The 20486-nt window shown below is 37.6% G+C and overlaps 1 protein-coding gene across 1 annotated transcript in view; it reads left to right on the plus strand.

The window, feature by feature from the left end:
- Positions 1-20486, plus strand: part of RAB10 (RAB10, member RAS oncogene family) — a 96314-nt gene that overhangs the window by 43872 nt on the left and 31956 nt on the right. The gene's annotated exons all lie outside the window — the stretch shown is intronic.

Below are 20486 nucleotides of genomic sequence, written 5' to 3' on the forward strand. Positions count from 1 at the left end.
CTGGTTCTGCTTACTTCACTCAGTATCAGTTCATGTAAGTCTTACCAGATTTTTCTGAAACCATCTTGCTCGTCATTTCTTATAGCACAGTAGTATTCCATTACATTCATATACCACAACTTGTACATTCCCCAATTAATGGGCATCCCCCCAATTTTTCCCACCACAAAAAGAGCAGCTAGAAATATTTTTGTACATGTGGGTCCTTTCCCCTTTTTTATGATTCAGTTTCAGGTAATCAGAGTTATCTATTTTATCGTTTAATTTCCTCTGTCTCTTATTTGGGCAGCTAGGTAGCGCAGTGGATAGAATGCTGGTCCTGGAATCTTCAAATCCAGCCTCATACACTCTCTTTGTGACACTGGCAAGTCATATAACCTTGTTTGCCTCAATCTTCTCATCTATAAAATGAGCTGGAGAAGGAAATGGCAAACCACTCCAATATCTTTGCCAAGAAAACCCCAGAAGGGGGTCATGAAGAGTCAGACATGACTGGAAAATGACTAAACAAAACTCTCTTATTTGGTTAAGACTATATCTCCTAGAATATTGTACACAGTTACAGCAGCCACATTGTGCAATAACTAACTCGGCAATGCAAGATTCTAAGAGAACTCCAAGGGGCTCATGATGGAAAATGCTATCCACATCCAGAGAAAGAATTACGGAATCTTGATGCAAATCGAAGCATACTATTTGCTCTCTTTTTTTTGTTTTGTTCTTTCTTGTGGTTCATTCCATTGGTTATAATTCTTTGCAACATGACTAATATGAAAATATTTTTGATGTTTCATGTATATGTAGAGCCTATGTGGGATTGCATGCCAACTTGGGGAAGGGGAGGAGAAGGAAGGGAAGATAATTTGGAACTCAAAGGTTTGTGGAACTGAATGTTGTAAACTAAAAATAAATAAATATTTTTAAAGGGGGGAAAAAGAAAATATCTCCTATGTGTAGCTCTGAGAGTTATGTGATCTGCTTCTCATCTAACTTTTTCATATGAGCCTTAATATTAAGGTCATATATCCATTTGGAACGTGTGTGGAGTATGATATAAGTGGTTGGGCTAAGCCCAGTTTCTGCCAGGTTGCTTTTCAGTTCTCCTGGCAGTTTTTATCAAATAGGGAGTTCTTCCCTAGGTAATTTATGTTTTCTACTTTATCCAACACTGGGTTATTGAGTTCTATTATTTCTGAATCTCCCTTGTCTAGTCTATTACATTACTCTATTCCTGTTCTTTAATAACAACTGGTTTTGAGGTTTGGAAGTGCTGTTCCCCTTTTGTCCTTACTTTTTTTCATCATTTCTCTGGATATTCTAGATCTTTTGTTTTTCCAAATGAATTTTGTTATTTTATCAAGTTTTGTCAAGTATCCCCTTGGTAATTTGATTGGTATAGCTTTAAAAGTATAAAATAATTTTTTTATTATTGGTACAGCCTCAGTATAGGCACTGAATATTCCTCTACCTATTTAAGTTGTTTATTTTTCTTTAAGGAGAACTTTGTATTTGAATCTACATAAGTCTTTTGTGTGCTTTGGGAGGTTGATCCCCAGATATTTTGTACATTTTATAGTTATTTGGAATGAGATTTCCCTTTCTGTTGTTGCTTCTTGGGTTTTTTAATTATTATATAGAAATGTTGATGATTTGTTTTGTAGATAGTATTTTATTTTTTCCAATTACATGTAAAGACATTTTTCAGCATTCATTTGTTATAAGATTTTGAGTTCCAAGATGGCAAGGAATCTGATAGACGTTATACACGTGCAATCATGTAAACATAGTTCCACATTAGTCATGTTGTGAAAGCAGAAACAGAACAGAAGGAAAAAACCACAAAAAACAACCAGAAAAGTGAAAATAGTATGTTTCGATCTACATTCAGACTCTATAGTTCTTTCTCTGGATTTGCATAGCATTTTCCATCATGAGTCTTTTGGAATTGCCTTTGATCATTGTATTGCTGAGAAGAGCTAAATCTATCATAGTTGATCATCACACAGTGTTAGTGTTGCTGTCGCTGTGTACAATGTACTCCTTGTTCTGCACACTTCACTTAGTGCTGTTGATTTTTGAGGATTTATTTTGTAGCCTGAAACTTGGCTGAGTCTATTGTCTCTGCCTTTGCTGATTCCCGAGGGTTTTCCAAGTAAACCATCATATCATCAACAAATAGGGATAGTTTTATCTCCTCTTTACCTGTCTTGTTCCTTTAATTCCATTTTCTTGTCTTGTTTGTTTCATTCATGTATTTAGTGGAAAAGGTTCTAGTGTATTCTCATTGTAGAGGATGCTTACATTTAGAGAGATGTTTTTTATATTTTAAAAAAGATCTATATGCCTATGCTTTACAGAGTTTGTAAAAGAATCTTGTACTTTGTCAAAGGCTTTTTTCTGAATCTATTGAGATGATCCCGTGGTTTTAGATGTTTTGATTTTTAATATGATTAATTATGTTGATTGTTTTCCTAACATTGAACTATCCTTGCATCCCTGACAAATCCTACTTGGACATAATGAATAATTTTTTGGCTAAGTTGCTGTACGTGGTTTGCTAGGATTTTGTTTAAAATTTTTGAGTCCATGCTTTTTTTTTTTATTTTTTAATTTATTTAATGTTTTTAGTTTTCAGCATTGATTTTCACAAGAGTTTGAATTACAAATTTTCTCCCCATTTCTACCCTCCCGCCCACTCCAAGATGGTGTATATTCTGGTTGCGCCATTCCCCAGTCAGCCCTCCCATCTGTCACCCCACTTTCCTCCCATCACCCTTTCCCTTCTTCTCTTGTAGGGCAAGATAAATTTCTATGACCCATTTCCTGTGTATCTTATTTCCTAGTTGCATGCAAAAACTTTTTTCTTCGTTGTTGTTTTTGAACGTCTGTTTTTAAAACTTTGAGTTCCAAATTCTCTCCCATCTTCCCTCCCCACCCACTCTCCCTAAGAAGGCAAGCAATTCAGCATAGGCCACATGTATATCATTATGTAAAACCCTTCCACTATACTCATGTTGTGAAAGATTAACTATGTTTTGCTCCTTTCTAACCTATCCCTCTTTATTGAATTTTCTTCCTTGACCCTGTCCCTTTTCGAAAGTGTTTGTTTTTGATTACTTCCTCCCCCCATCTGTCCTCCCTTCTATAGTCCCCCCTTTTTTATCTTCTTCCTCCTTCTTTCCTGTGGGGTGAGATACCCAATTGAGTGTGTATGGTATTCCCTTCTCAGGTCAAATCCGATGAGAGCAAGATTTACTTATTCCTCCTCACCTGCCCCCCTTCCCTTCCTAGAGAACCGCTTTTTCTCCCTTTCTCAATATATTCCTTTCTTATCCCTTAATTTGATTTTTTTTTAAGATATCATTCCTTCATATTCAGCTCATCCTGTGCCCTCTGTGTGTGCGTGTGTGTGTGTGTATACACACACACACATACACACCTACACATACATACACACGCGTATATATATATATGTATGCACATACGTACACACACACACACACACACACACACACACACACACACATATATATATATATATATATATATATATATATAAATGCCTATTCCTTTCAGCTACTATGATATTGAGGTCTCATGAATCATACAGATCATCTTTCCATGTAGGAATGTAAACAAAATAGTTTAACTTTAGTAAGTCCCTTATGATTTCTCTTTCTTGTTTACCTTTTCATGCTTCTCTTGATTGTTGTGTTTGAAAGTCAAATTTTCTATTCAGCTCTGGTCTTTTCACTGGGAAAGCTTGAAAGTCCTCTATTTTATTGAAACTCCATATTTTGCCTTGGAGCACGATACTCAGTTTTGCTGGGTAGGTGATTCTTGGTTTTAATCCTAGCTCCATTGACCTCCGGAATATTGTATTCCAAGCCCTTTGGTCCCTTAATGTGGAAGCTGCCAGATCCTGTGTTATCCTGATTGTTTTCTCACAATACTCAAATTGTTTCTTTCTGGCTGCTTGAAGTATTTTCTCCTTGACCTGGGAGCTCTGGAATTTGGCGACAGGGTTCCTAGGAGATTTCTTTTTAGGATCTATTTGAGGAGGTGATCTGTGGATTCTTTCAATTTCTATTTTACCCTCTGGCTCTAGAATATCAGGACAGTTCTCCTTGATAATTTCTTGAAAGATGATATTGAGGCTCTTTTTTTGATCATGGCTTTCAGGTAGTCCAATAATTTTAAAATTCTCTCTCCTGGATCTATTTTCTAGGTCAGTGGTTTTTCCAATGAGATATTTCACATTGTCTTCCACTTTTTCATTCCTTTGGTTCTGTTTTATAATATCTTGATTTCTCATCAAGTCACTAGCTTCCACTTGCTCCAATCTAATTTTTAAGGTAGTATTTTCTTCAGTGGTCTTTTGGACCTCCTTTTCCATTTGGCTAACTCTGCCTTTCAAGTCATTCTTCTCCTTATTGGCTTTTTGGAGCTCTTTTGCCATTTGAGTTAGTCTATTTTTTAAAGTGTTGTTTTCTTCAATATTTTTTTCTGTATTTTTGGGGTCTCCTTTAGCAAGTCATTGACTTGTTTTTCATGGTTTTCTTGCATCCTTCTCATTTCTCTTCCCAATTTTTCCTCTACTTCTCTAACTTGCTTTTCCAAATCCTTTTTGAGCTCTTCCATGGCCTGAGACCAGTTCATGTTTTTCTTGGAGGCTTTTGTTGTAGGCTCTTTGACTTTGTTGACTTCTTCTGGCTGTATGTTTTGGTCTTCTTTGTCACCAAAGAAAGATTCCAAAGTCTGAGACTGAATCTGAGTGCGTTTTTGCTGCCTGGCCATGTTCCCAGCCAACTTAATTGACCCTTGAGTTTTTCGTTGGGGTATCACTGCTTGGATGCGCTGTTGATTTCAGAGCTATTTCTATATAGTGAGCTCTGCCACACCAGCACTCCTTCCTGAAGAACCACCAACCCGGACCTGACACAAATCTTCAGCAGGCTCTGCACTCCTTCTCTGATCCACCACTTAATTCCTCCCACCACGTGGGCCTGGGGCCGGAAGTAACTGCAGCTGTATGTAGTTCTGTAGCTGTACCTCCCCTGTTGCCCCTGGGGCAGTGGCCAAACCTCGAACTCTGTCCCCCGAAGCTTTTCCCACTAACCTTCTTTGTTGTCTTTGGTGTTTGTGGGTTAAGAAGTCTGGTAACTGCCACAGCTCACTGATTCAGGGCGCCAGGGCCTGTTCCAGCTGGCTGCTGTTCTGGTTGGTCCTGCTGCCGCCCATGCTGAGCTCCACTCCCCTCTGCTCCCTGCCCGATAGACTTCATCCAGCGACCATCCAGGCTGTCTTGGGCTAGATCCCTGCTTCCCTCTGCTATTTTGTGGGTTCTGCAGTTCTAGAATTTTTTCAGAGCCATTTTTTATAGTTTTTTGGAGGGACGTGGCGGGGAGCTCATGCACGTCCCTGCTTTTCAGCCGCCATCTTGGCTCCGCCCCCGGAAGTCAACCGAGTCAGTGCTTATTAATGATATTGATCTATATCCTCTGTTTTCTCTTTCTTTGGTTTATAGTAGGACTGTATTTGTCTGTCTGCCCCAAGTGACTTTGGGTGGTCAGAAGTAAGCTCATCTGGATGCTTTGTTCTTTCTCTCAGTCTTGGTGGAGTGTTTCACTGCTTCTCCTCCACTCCCATCAACATAGTATCCTGATACGGTGACCTGTTCCACTCACCTCCCTCTGTTCTTCAGTTCTCTGGCTCAGAATTGGCAGTTCAGAGTTTTGCGGCACTGGTGCTTCTCAGCCCTAAGAGGCTTTTGGTCTTAAAGGGCTGTGGCTAAGCTGGCTGTTGAGGCCCAAGCAGAAGTCCACACCCTGGATCCAGGATCTTGGTGGTACTGGAAGGAGGAAGGAAGCCCTGGGGTCTAGGTGTGGGTTTTGTTATTTACCTGTGTCATGTTTTTTGGGTCTGCTAATGAAGCCTTGGGGGCAGCTAGGTGGTGCAGTGGATGGATACAGGGCCAGGCTTGGAGTCAGGAAAACTCATCTTTCTGAGTTCAAATCTGTCCTCAGACACTTATTAGCTGGGTGATCCCCTGGGTAAGTCATTTAACCCTGTTTGCCTCTGTTTCCTTATCTGTAAAATGAGCTGGAGAAGGAAATGGCAAACCACTCCAGTACCTTTGCTAAGAAAACTCCAAATGGAGTCACAAAGAGTCAGATATGAGTGAAACAACTGATCAACAAAGTTCAGCATTGGTGTCAGTATCATGGGAGGTGGGAGAGGGATGCTGAGTGAGCTTCAGGGTCAGTAAACTTCAGTTCATTGTTTTTTGTTTTGGGCTATCTTTTTTCCCTTTTGGATTTGGATGTTTGAGAACATGGAGCTGAAATTGCTTTATCTTGGGTGCATAGTTTCTGTTTTGGAGAGATTAAGAGGTTGTGGGGATCAGAGAAGATATCTAGTCCTCTTTTCTGTTGCTCATGTGACCTAGAATTTATCCCACACCTGCACTTTAGGAAGGTCCCTTTGACAGCTGATATGTCTCAGAGAGAGAGTTGTGACCAGCTGAACAACCATCCGGCTATTGCTGTAGTCCAGGTTTGAGGTGATTAGGACCGGCACTAAGGAGCTTGACAGGCTCAGAGGAGAGAGGTTACAAAGGTAGAGTTGACAAGCCTTGACAGTGATTGGATATGGGAGTCTGGAGAAAGTGAGGCATGTAGCAAGGGTGAAGCTTAGGTGAGCCTGGCTGACTTGAAGGATGGTTGTGATATCCTCAACAGTAAAAGGAAAGTTAGGGAGAAGAGAGGGTTTGGGGAGAAAGATAATGAGTCAGTTTGGGACATGTTGAGTTTAAGATGTCTACTGGGAATTCTTGATGTCTATCTCTGGAGATATGAGACTAGAGGACAGCAGAAAAGTTGGGGCTGCATACATATATTTGAGAATCAACAGCATAGAGGTGATAATTGAATCCATGGGAGTCAATGACCAAGTGAAATAATATAGGGGGAGAGAAGAGAAAGAGGGCCAGGATACAACTGTTTGGGTGGATGTGACCTGGATGAAGATCCAGCAAAAGAGACTGATAAAGAGTGGTCAGATAGGTAGTAGGAGAGCCAGGAGAAATTGGTGTAATGAAAAACTAGAAAGAAGAGAATACCAAGGAAAAGAGGGTGATGAACAGTATCGAAGCCTATGGAGTGGTCAAGAAGGATGAGGATTGAGAAAAGGCTGTTAGATTTAACAATTAAGAAATCAGTAACTTTTGTGAGAGCATTTTCTGTTGAATGATGAGGTCAGCCATACTGTAGAGCAGTATTTCCCTACTTGCCGTTGATTGTCTTAGAAAGCAACAAATTAACGCTATGTTGTATTATATTTTCATTTATTTTGTTAAACATTTCCTGGTTACATTTTAATCTGGTTTGTGTTGCACTTGGGAGTTTTACAGGGGCCACCACTTTGACACCTGTGCTGTTAAAGTGAGAAGAAAGGAAGTAGAGCCATTTATTGTAGACAGCAGGGATCTTTTAAGGTTTTCTTCTCAGGTAGCAGATCAGAAAACCAGACTCAGTATATTTAAGATAATCAAGTACAAATCTAGATCAAAACCTTCATTTTATTGAATCAGAAAATTATTCATGTAATGTCTGATGATTCTCTACTGCCACCCCCCCACCCTCAGCCTCCACCCCATGGTCAGTTTACTTTACCACTGGGAGCAGTGGCCTCAATAGCAATGTAACCCCAGGGCATAATTTTCTCTGGACCATTGCTGCCACTAACATTTTTAAATGTGACCAAGATTAAAGAAGTTCTTGACAGTTCCCACTAACAATCATGATTGACCTTTACATAGTGATTTAAGACCTACAAAGCATTTTATATACTGTATTACAATTGCTCTTCATAATCCTGTGAGATACAATACTAAAGCTAATATTTCTACTTTACTGATGGGAAGCAGAGGCTTAGAGGTTAAATACTTTTACATGTTCATACACACCAGTATCATAGGTTGGATTTGAACTGGCTCTCTCTTGATTACAGTCCAGCATTCTTTATACCTCATTTGCATTGTCTCTTTTCAAAGTTGTTATGGCAAAGAGAGGTAGTATGTACTGTGTGTCAATCAAAGAAACTCATTTATCTTAAGACCAATGTAGTAACAATTTGATATGAATTCCTAGAAAAGCAAAAAATGTTTCTCTCCTTTGGAGAGAGTAATTAAATTTTATTTGTGTCTTAATTGAGTATATATTCATAGCTTTTGAGCAGATTATGGGGGGAAATTACTTTCTTCCTTCCTTTGTTGGATAGGTAGTAACCAAATACCTCAGTAATGACTCATAACTGAAGTGCCTGTAAACAAGCTTGGTGTAAGAAAAAAAAAGTGGGATCAAATTTCTGTGCACTGACTATAAATGCAATATATCCCTTTATAACATGGTTCCTTCCTACCTTTCCAGGCTTCTTATATCTTACTCTCTTCCATGTATTTAACAGTCTACTGACACTGGCTGCCTTGCTGTTTTTCTAATATGGTACTCCATATTCCTACTATGGACGTTTTTACTGGCTGTTCCCCATGCCTGGAGCTCTCACCCTGCTCGTCTCTACCCCTTGGCTTCCTTGACTTCTTTGAAGCTTCAGCTACTACGAGAAACATTTTTTGTGTCCCTTTAATCTTGGTGTCTTCCATCTAAGATTACCTCTTAATTTATCCTGTAATAGTCCTTTGTGTGTTTAAGTCATTAGACTGGTGGTGGTTGTTAAACATCCGTCTTCATTTAGCTAGTCTTTATTTTTTTTCTTTCTACTTTGCAGTGACAGAGTCACTGGCAGCTGACCAGCGCTTGAAGCTGTGCTCCACATCTTTGCTAGTTCTGGTTCAGTGCTTACTCTGGGAAGAAACCAAATGTCAAAGATACTTGCTTTCAGTGCCTTAAGTTTCTTTTTATATTAGGAAGTACATCAACTGCATTGTTTAACTGAAGGTAGAAGAGATTTACCATAACTATACTGATCACTTGAAAATAAAGATATTAAAGCACAATTTATATAAGCAGTGATCTTGCTCAATTACAGGCAGACTATATAAATATACAGCCTGAGAGCTTACATGTGATTAGGAAAAGAATGAATGTGTCAAATATCATTTAATATAGCTTTACAGAGTTTATGCAGCAGTGTTATCTAGCAGGTTGGAGTGTGGATTGTAGAGTCATAGATTGGAACGTTAAGGGCCTTCATAACCAGAATTTTAACTTAAGTAGTCTGAAACCAGTTCTAGCTTAGCTCTTTCAAAATCAGACTTAAAAAGTGAGTTCCCCAGGGTCAGATGGGTATATATGAAGCTATTAAAAGACATTTCAAATTTAGATAAAATTATTTCTATAGTTACTTGGTGTTTTGAATTACACACACACACCAATAGTCTGCATAATAACCGTGCTTCTCAAATTGGTTTTCTTTGTACTTGTTTGCCTAGACTATTACTCTCAATTTAATGCTTCCATCTTCCAGGGTGAAATTTTCTGAGAAAACGAGATATATGCTGCCTTTCTTACTTGAAAAATAGAATTGTTAATCTGAACTTTGTTGACCTTTGTTGAAGGTCTTGATTATAAATTCCAGAAGCTAGTCATTGAGTAATAGGAAGTAATTCATGAACACCTAACTTTCAGTTTTCTATGATATGAAGGAGCCAGTGGCACAGTTTTTTTATTAACTTCTTTTTAGTGTATAATATCATAGCTATGATAACAGTATAGCCCTAATTTAGATTATTGTTACCTTTTATACTCTTCCACTAAGCAACATGAATATAAGTTCCAGACTGCCATCTGCATTAATTTCATGGAAGTTCATAGGGTAAAATAGAATTAGAGGCATTTAAAAATTGTTTTTAAAAATTTATTTTCAATTTCAAATTCTCCCCCTTCCCTACTCATTGAAAAGGCAAGAAATACAGTACCCATTATACATACAGAGTTATGTAAAACATATTTCAGATTAGCTATGTTGTGGGGAGGGGAAAGCAAGAAAAGTAAAGAAAATGAAAAATATATGCTTCAATCTACATTCAAGAGTTCATCGGTTCTCTCTCTGGAGGCAGATAGCATTTTTCATCATGAGTTCCTTTGAAATTGTTGCAGAGTTGTTGTGTAAGCAAAGACTTTTTGAGAGCTCAGTGCCTTGGATCAGAGAGTTGTATGTTTTGGCATGTGGATTGTTCGTGGAAGGGACTAATAGATATTGAAAAGGTAGAGTGGTATAAGAATCATAGGTGGCAAGGTCTTTAGAGTCAATCTAGTCCAACTTTCATTTTACATTGGAGGCAGCCCTGCCTTATACAGAGTGACTTAGTAAGTTCTTACCTTTAACAGGGGCTAACATTCCTAGAAAGTGATCAGAAATGCAAATGTTGATATGAACCTGTGGAAAATAGGGGGTTAGGTTCCCAAGACCACCAAAAACTATAATCTTTTGCTAGAGATTGCTGAAAATACACTTTTATGCATATAATTTTTTATAACAAAACATTAAATTCTGGTAATATGTACTTTTCCTAACAGTAGCTATGAAATAACCCATAAAATACAGTACACAAAATAGTAACATGCAAAATATTTTTTCTTAATAGTGTTGTGCTACATCTCAATTAAAAAAATGTATTTCATTGTTTGCTTTTCATAACACAGGAAATCTACAGTATCGTAAATAATGTAGAGCAAATAAAATTCTTATAACTAAAATATTTTTTAACCTGACATACTGTGTCAGATCACGGTGTGAAGACATTGTAATGTATACTATGTTGCTTTGGACCTTTCTACCTCGCCCACCCTCTAAAAACCAAAGAAGAAGTTGCTAGGACTTTATTCACTGCTTTTGGAACATGTTGCGACTGTGCAGGTTTCAACAACACTTGAGAGCCCAAATGACTTACACTGTGCTTTGGGAGGCACAATTGTAATACAAAACTCAAGTTTTAAAGGCAAACAATGAAAATATGCAGCAAATACACAGACAGCTCTTTACAGCAGTGAAGCATCTGGTAGGATACCAGCCATTCTACAGGCTTGAGTGCATCACGCCTCTCTACTGCACATAGCTATGAATGTGCACAATTGCAATGCAAAAGTGAAAATAAGATTCTGAATAATCACAGGTATGCTTGAAGTTCAAAAAGGTAAAGCATGAATGTTGAGGATTGACTGCATTAGCAGACCTGTTGACATAATCAACTTCTCCGAATTTTAAAGTTCTTAATGCTGCATTCATTTCTGTTGAAGTTAGCACATTCCTGAATGACTAGAAAAAGATAAATGTCCACATTTCAGCCTTATGATGTACATATAATCCTAATTTGCCAAGCAGGATATGTTTGCTAGTTTGGGAGGTTAGTACATTTGTTGTTAAAACTATTTTCGAATTGTATTATTCTGTCACTACAGATTGGGGTAGAGCGAGTTGGAAATTAGATGATCACTTATTTTTCTTAATCTTATTAATACCTTTTATTAAGAGGAAAGGAGAATATCAGCAAAACCAACCAGCATATCAGTGACAATATTAAATATTCCACTTGCTTAGTCCTCCACTTTTGCAAAGGAAGGAAAGTGTATTTTCTCAATTCTTCTCTGGGACCAAGTTTGGTGTTTTTGTTTACATAGACAGGATGGCAGAGTACAAGTAGCAACCCAGCTGAAATCTCCCAACATTACCCCCAAACAACTTTAAAATAATGCCTCAAATCAAATTTTGGAGGTGCAGAACCAATAAAAGTTCAGGGTGAGGGCCGGAAAACAGGGGTTCTCTTAAGCTCTCCCCCAAATCCCTCTGTAAAAAATGGCTCAGAACAAATTCTGGAGCTACAGAACCCACGAAGTAACAGAGGGAAGCAGGTCTCCAGCCCAAGATGGCCTGGGTGGTCACTGGGAAGGGTCTATTGCACCATGCTGAAAGCAGAGTGCAGGCCACGCCAGGACAGACCAAGCACTGAGGATATTGGGCAGAGCAGGCCGTAGGGTCATTCATCACCGAGCTCCAGATCAGTGGGAAAACTGCTGGATCTGGGTGAGAGAAGTGCTGTGTCCAGCCCTGGGGGCAGTGGAGGTGGAGTGGTGTAGTGATTGCAGCAGCAGGAAGCTCCTGCAGTGCATGCTTCTAGAGCTCCACCTGCAGTTGCTTCAGGCCCCAGGCCCACCTGATGGAAGGAATTAAGCAGCAGATTAGAGTGGGAGTGCAGGGAGGACTTTGCTGGTGCAGAGGCAGAGTTCTCTTGCTTTGCCCTGCTTGGATCTGTGTTGCGGTCTTGGTTGGTGGTTCTTGGGGGAGGAGGAGCACTGGTGTGGCAGAACTTGCTGTGTAGAAGTAACTCTGAAAACAGCAACGCAATGCCCCTGAAGCTTGAGACAAAGCTCTCATCATTCTGAAGACAGTCATACCCTGACAAAAACCTCAAGGGTCAAATAGTTGGCTGGGAACATGAGCAAGCCATGAAAGACTCAGACTATTGAATCTTTTTGGTGACAAAGAAGATCAAAACATACAGCCAGAAGAAGTCAACAAAGTCAAAGAGCCTACATCAAAAGCCTCCAAGAAAAATATGAATTGGTCTCAGGCCATGAAAGAGTTCAAAAAGGATTTGGAAAGGCAAATAAGAGATGTAAAGCAAAAATTGGGAAGAGAATTGAGAGTGATGGAAGAAAATCATGAAAAACAAGTCAATGACTTGGTAAAGGGCTCCCCCCCCAAATACTGAAGAAAATAACACCTTAAAAAGTAGACTAACCCAAATGTCAAAAGCATTCCAAAAAGCCAAGGAGGAGAAGAATGCCTTAAAAGACAGAATTAGCCAGGTGGAAAAGGAGGTTCAAAAGACCACTGAAGAAAATACTACCTTAAAAATTAGAATGGACCAAGTGGAAGCTAGTGTTTATGAGAAATCAAGAAATTATAAAACAGAACTAAAAGAATGAAAAAAAATGGAAGACAATGTGAAATATCTCATTGGAAAAACCACTGACCTAGAAAATTGATCCAGGAGAGATCATTTTAAAATTACTGGACTACCTAAAATCAGACCATGATCAAAAAAAGACACATCATCTTTCAAAAAATCAAGGAAAACTGCCCTGATATTCTAGAACCAGAGGGTAAAATAGGAATTGAAAGAATCCACCAATTGTCTCTTGAAAAAGATCCCAAAAAGAAAGCTCCTAAGAATATTATAGCCAAATTCCAGAGTTCCCAGGTCAAGGAGAAAATATTGCAAGCAGCCAGAAAGAAACAATTTGAGTATTGTGGAAACACAATCAAGATAACACAGGATCTATCAGCTTCCACATTAAGGGCTTGGAATATGATATTTTGGAGGTCAAAGGAGCTAGGATTAAAACCAAGAATCACCTACCCAGAAAAATTGAGTATAATACTCCAGGGCAAAATATGGATTTTCAGTAAAATAGAGGACTTGCAAGTATCCTTGAAGAAAAGACCACAGCTGAAGAGAAAATTTGACTTTCAAATACAAGAATCAAGAGAAGCATGAAAAGGTAAACAGGAAAGAGAAATCATAAGGGACTTACTAAAGTTGAACTGTTTTGTTTACATTCCTACAGTATTAGGGTAGCTGAAGGGAAAAAAATATATATATTATATATAATTTTTAGACAGAGGGCACAAGGTGAGTTGAATATGAAGGAATTGAGAGAGGGAGAAAGGGAGAGATAGAATGGGGTAAATTATCCCACATAAAAGTGGCAAGAAAAAGCGGTTCTGTAGGAAGGGAAGAGGGGATAGGTGAGGGGGAATGAGTGAATCTTGCTCTCATCGGATTTGACCTGAGGAGGGAATACCATATACACTCAATTGGGTATCTTACCCCACAGGAAAGAAGGAGGAAGATAAAAAAGGGGGGCACAATAGAAGGGAGGGCAGATAGCGGTAGGAGGTAATCAAAATCAAACACTTTTGAAAAGGAACAGGGTCAAGGGAGAAAATTGAACAAAGGAGGATAGTATAGGAAGGAGCAAAATATAGTTACTTTCACAACATGAGTATTGTGGAAGGGTTTTACACAATGATACACATGTGGTCTATGTTGAATTGCTTGCCTTCTTAGGGAGGGTGGGTGGGGAGGGAAGAGGGGAGAGAATTTGTAACTTGAAGTTTTAAAAAATAGATGTTCAAAAAAAACGTTTTTGCATGCAAATAGGAAATAAGATATGCAGGCAATGGGGTGTAGAAATCTATCTTGCCCTACCAGAAAGTAAGAGAAAAGGGGATGGAGGAACTCTTTCACTTTTGTCTTTCTATCCCTAGCACCTCCCATAGTGCTCTGCACACAGATGGCACTTAATAAATGCATATTGATTGAAAAAAAAAGAATTATGGTGTCTGAATGCAGATTGAGGCAAACTATTTGCTCTTTCTCCTTTTTTATTCTATTGTATTTTTGGTTTTGTTTCGTCTTTCTCATGGTTCATTGCATTGGTTATAATTCTTCTTTACAACTTGATTATTGGGAAAATAAGTTCAATGTGAAAGTATATGTAGAACCTATATCAGATCACATGTTGTCTTGGGGAGGGCCGGGGAGAGAAAATTTGGAACTCAAAAACTTGTGGACTGAGTGTTGTAAACTAAAAAAAATGAAATTAATTAACTTTAACAAAAAAAAAAAAGACCCGTATTTGAATTCAGGTCTTTCTGACAATGAACTCAGTCTCTATCCACTGGGGGAAAAAAGAAAAGAAAAATGACCTAATAACAAAAAAAGAACTTGATCATAAAAAAGCTACTAATGTGACAAGGAAGACCAAGACTTACACCCAGAAGAAAACGTGAAAGCACCAACCAAACCCTTGAAGAAAAAATTCTAATTAGTCCCAAGCCCAACAAGAATTCCTGGAAGAGTTAGAGATAAGAGTGGTAGAAGAAAATTGGGAAAATCAATCAGCGATGCAAGGAAGTTATGAAAAAAGAGGCACAAAAAGTACTGAAGAAAGTAACACCTTCAAAAAACCCCAACAGATTGGCCCAATGGTAAATGAGGTACAAAAATTCACTGAAGAAAAGAACTCCATAAAAAGCAGAATTGGCCAAATGGAAGTAATTCTTTAGAAATTAGAATTGGGTAAGTGGCATCTTATGACTCTGAGACTTCAAAGAAACAATAAAACAAAGTCAAAAGATAGAAGAACTCCTTTTGCTTTTGTACTACTGAAGTTTAACAGAATCAGGATTTTATTTTTTTCCAATTACATGTAAAGAAGGCTTTCAGCATTCACGTTTATAGGGTTTTGAGTTCCAACCTTTTTTCTCCCTGCCTCACCTCTCCCCTCCCCAAGATGGCAAGCAATCTGATACAGATTATACATGTATGATCACAGTTTCTTAACTATTTGTATCCAGTTAAAAACTTAGTTACTGCCATATTAGAATTCTTCTATCTCTGATGTCCTTTTCATTGGGATGTTTGGAGGTAAAATTTTGCTCTAGGGTATACCATTGCAGCTAATTTTCTTGTTGATAGAGTTGTCGTGTTTTAACAGCTAGCCATAGAAATTAGTTTTGTAGGTAGTCCCCAGTTTTCACTGTGTATGATCAGGGAAACTGTTGGGATATGAGTTGTTTTCTCCTTTTCCTTTACTTTAAGAGATGTATGATTTCATTAATATAACTGGCCTTTCCACAGATAACAGATCATAGCCCCCCTAAAAATAGTAGATTGCATTTTTATGGTGCCCTAAGGTTTGCTAATATTTCGTTTGACTAATATAACCAATATGATCTCATTTGATCCTCACAAAAACCCTTGTGGGGGGTAAGTGATATTATTATCCTCATTTTACATATAGGGAAAATGAGACATATGTCAAGAGGTTCATACAGCTAATGTCTGAGGCTAGATTTGAACTTGAGATTTTTCTGACTCCAAGGCTGCCTCTACACCTTAAATAAAGGTTCTAAACTTTTTTGTGTGTTATAGAATACCCCCTTTGGCAGTTTCATTAAGCCTTTGAACTTCCTTTTGGAATAATGTTTAGGATTAGGAAGGAAATCAATTATTTTGAAATGATAATTATTTTCCTCCTAAGCTCAGACTTTTTGAAATCTGTCCACAGATCCCTCAAGTCAAGAATGTATGCCTTAGATGATTCCATCAGTTGCTCTGGCTGTTAAAAACCCAGTGCCCAGAGGTTGGACAAACCTCTGGTGATCACCCTCAGATGACATTCTATATACCTGGCCCATAGGAAGAGCCTTTTGAGCCTGGTAGGACCTTCTGGCACTTTTGTTGTGCTGGCATAGACTTTAGGAATCCAGGGGCATCACGTCACACCACAAATTTAAGTAAGAGTTCAGAGGGAGGTTTCCTCCTCATTTCTCTTCCTATCCTCTGTTTTTTAGATTTGTACAGGTTTTCCTACATTTATTTCAGCCAGTAGATGGAGCTCTTGCATTGTTGGAGGAAAAAATTTACTGAGCTTCAGGCAAGATTACTCTGAATGAAATTGTTTTGGGGGTAGCTATTGTTGAATGAGAGGAATCAGTAAAACACAAAGTGGTGAAAAGGGAGAACTGAATATAGTGAGATTTTACCAGGTCTTAATCTATTTATCCAGATGAAGTCTGACTGGGGCATAAGAGGAAGCAGAGGGAAAAAAAAAATCATCAAAATGTCATCAAAGTGTATTATACCAGAGGACAAGAAAGGGAGAGAAAAACCAAAGGTAGAACAATGTCACATGGAGGACATTTCTGGTTCCTCAGTGATAGGAGCTTCTAACCTATCAAGTTTTTAAATAGATTATTATTGATATCTTTTATTTTTGCATCACTTGAATTTCTCCCATCTTCTTCCCAGAGAACCTCCCTTATGACAAAAATTTGGAGAAAAGAAAGGAAGCCATGAAGAAAGTTTGGAAAAAAAAAACAGCAAAACTAATTTAAAAATTGGAAGAAAAAAAAAAACCTTACATTATATCTTGCACCCATGGTGTCATGCCTCCTCTGCCCCTACATCCCTCTGCAAAGGAATTGAGGGAGGTATATATCTCTTCTTTGGGTCCAAATATGTTCTTTTTAATTTCACTATTCAGTTTTTGTGGTGTTTTTTTTTTAATTTGCTTTGTTATTATTGTGCATATTGTTTTCTTGGATCTGCTTATTTGACTTTTGCAGTTCATATGAGTCTTAGCACAGTTTGTTTAGCAATTTCCTAAATGATGGGCCTCTATTTCGTTTCTAGTTTGCTACCACAAAAAAAAATGCATCTATAAATAATTCAATGTATATGGATCCTTTCTTTTTTTGTCAGTACCCTCCTAAAAGTATATACCTAGGAATCTCTAGGCCAAAGGGTAAGACCATTTTACCTACTTTATTTGCATGATTCCAAATTGCTTTCCAGGTTTGTGGTACTAATTTATAGCTCCACTAATAATGCATTAGCATGCCTATCTTTGCACAACACTCCAACATTCACTATTTCCTCTGTTGTCACCTTTACCAATTTTCTGAGGTGGAAATTCAGGATTATATTGATTTTCAATTTCTTTTATGTTAGTAATTTGGGATATTCTTTTCTATGGTTTATAGTTTGAAATTCTTTAGAGAAATGCCTATTCGTGTCCTTTAACCACTTTTCTTATTAGGGAATGTTTTTTGGTCTTAGATACTTTAGTTGTCTTATATCTTGGACACAGAGAGAATCAAAATTGTCTCTTTATCTTTTGTAATTGCCTCACTGCTATCCTTTGTTTGGTTAAGAATTTATCTATCCATAACTGTTACAAAGGCATCTTGCTTTCTCTCTAATATTTTTAGGTTATTATCTGTAATATTCAGGTCACATATACATTTTGAATATACTGTGAATTATGGCAAGATATAAGAATGTTAGATGTTGGTTTAGGCCTAATATCTGCCAGACTATATTCCAGTTTTCTCAGCAAGTCTTACCAAGTAAGGAGTTCTAACCTAGATAATTTATGTTTTGGGGTTTTTCAAGCACTAGGCTATTGAATAGTTTAATTATTTCTTAGTCTCCTTTGGTTATTCTGTTCCATTGATAAATTTTTGTATACCAAATAGTTTTTTAATGATTGTTACTTAATGATATGGTTTGGAATCTGGAGTGCTAGTGGCCCTTCATGCCTATCTTTTTTCATCATTTCTTTCGTTTCTTCAAATGAATTTTGTTAATATTTTATCTAACTCTCTATCCCTGTGGTAATTTGGTTTAGCCCTAAATATGTAAACAATACTAGATAGTATTATTATATTGACATGACCCAGCCATGAGTATTACCCTGGCCAGTTATTTAAATTCTTTATTTCTTAAAGTAATACTCTGTAATTGAATCTACACAAATATTCAGTGTGTTTGGTACATTGCCTCCCAAATGTTTTATGAGTTTTGTACTTATTTGAATGGTATTACCTTTTTCGTTATTGTGTCAGATTTTATTGTTATTATATAGGAGCGCTATGGGTTTTGCAGGCTTATTTTATAGCCTGCAACATTTTTGAATCTACTATTTCTTTGCTAGTTCTTTGGATTTTTAAATTAAAGGCATCATGTCATCAGCTAATACAGATAGTTTGTCCTTTTGGATGTCTTTACAACTTTAATTTCTTTCTTTTGTCTTATCACTACTGTTAGCATTTCTAGAACTATTAAATAATAGTGAGGAGAAAGGGGCATCTTTATTTTACTCTTGTTTTTATTGGGAACACTTCTAGCATTTCCATTGCATATACAATGGTTACTTTTGATTTTAGATACTTTTTATGATATACTAAAGAGATCCCTCTATGCTTAATACTTTGTAGAGGTTTAACAGCTTTGTGTCACCTGTAAATTAGAGCATGTAGTTATTAAGTTGAAATACAGATCAATAAAATAATAATGTAAATGTTAGTTTGACTTAATTGCTTTGAGAGTAACTGTCTATAGTCATTAAAATATTTTTATTAGCTAGAAAGGAAATGTTGTGTATATTGCCAAAGGCTGTCTAGATTCCTGTACCAATTCATCCACTGAGTTGTTAGGCGAACTCACACAAATCATGCTAGTCTTTAGTTTGGAGGCTGTGAGTTCAGGACTACAAAACCTGAACTAACATCCTGGCTATACTACTACATACTAGTACAACCTTGGGGACAAATCATTTAACTTCTAGTCTTAATTTCCTTATCTTTAAAACAAAGAGATTTAACTTAGATGACTTCTGCTTATCCTCATTCCATCTCAAAATTTATGATCCTATGAACAGAGATCTCCAAGAGCCCTTCTAGTCCTCAAATTCCATGGGTTTGCGAACTTTAACTGTAGCAAAGATGTTGTAATGGACTTTTTTTTTTTTGAGTGAGTGGGGTTTTTTCTTTTTTTAAATTTTAGCCTTTACCTCAGAGTCTGTTGTTTGAGACTAAAATGACTTCCTAGAAAATCAGACAAACCAGTTTGTCAGTGCTGAAACCAGTAGGTCCTTTGATATGTTTAAGGGAAGGCCCATTCCCTTGATTGGAGACACACAAGGAAAAGAGTACTAGTGCAGTACAGTAGTACTAGTACAGCACACTGGTACCAGGATTGACACTTTTGCAAAGTTTCTGGGAAAGAGTGAGGAGGAAATGTAATATCAGAGGTGGTATCTGGTGCCTCAGAGTGGTCTTATAGCTGTGAGTGAATATAATTATTTATCAAGAAGTGGTGAGGATAGAAATACAAAAACCCTCTAAGAATTTGCATTGCAATGAGGGAGATAACACGTAAGGGAGTGGTCTGTCAAGGTGATGCTTTCAGGACTTGGTAGATGGTTACACCACACTCACACTAGGACTTTAAGGTCCATGCTTCAAAGAAGCTCAGAAATCTTTGGAGTCAGGTCTTTGGAAATCATGGTAGCTCTATAATTAGAGCAGCTAGGGAGAGTACAAAGGAAGAAGGTACTAAGTAGAAGAGAGCATGGCTAGGTAATAGACAATTTGTTGGATAAAGAAAAATGAGGTGGGGGGGATATGTTTTCCAGACATATGGTATAATTCTTTATACCATATCTTGTTCTCCATCTTTCCAATTTTTTTTCCAGTAATATTTTTAGCCTTCTCTGGAAAAGGGGGACAACTGTCTCTGGTAGATATATGGTCAAAGGATGTGAAGAAGCAGTTTTCAAAGAGGAAAATATATAAACAAATATGAAGCAGCATTCTAAATTGGTAATAACTAGAGAAATACAAAATAAAACAGCTCTGAAGTTCCATCTCACAATCTGCAAATCAGATTGGTAAGGATAAACAAAAAAGGATAATGACAAATGATGGAGGGGCCATGAGAAAACAGGTACACACTCATGGTGTAACTGAATTGGTGTAGCTGTTCTTGAAAGCAGTTTGCAGCTGTTCCCCCAAAATCCTGAATTGTCCTTTGACTCAGCTGTACCATTAAATACAAAGGAGATGAAAAAGAGTAAGAGAATCTATATGTACAAAATTATTTATAGCAACTT

This window comes from Trichosurus vulpecula, chromosome 3 (assembly GCF_011100635.1).
Source record: "Trichosurus vulpecula isolate mTriVul1 chromosome 3, mTriVul1.pri, whole genome shotgun sequence".
NCBI lineage: Eukaryota > Metazoa > Chordata > Mammalia > Diprotodontia > Phalangeridae > Trichosurus > Trichosurus vulpecula.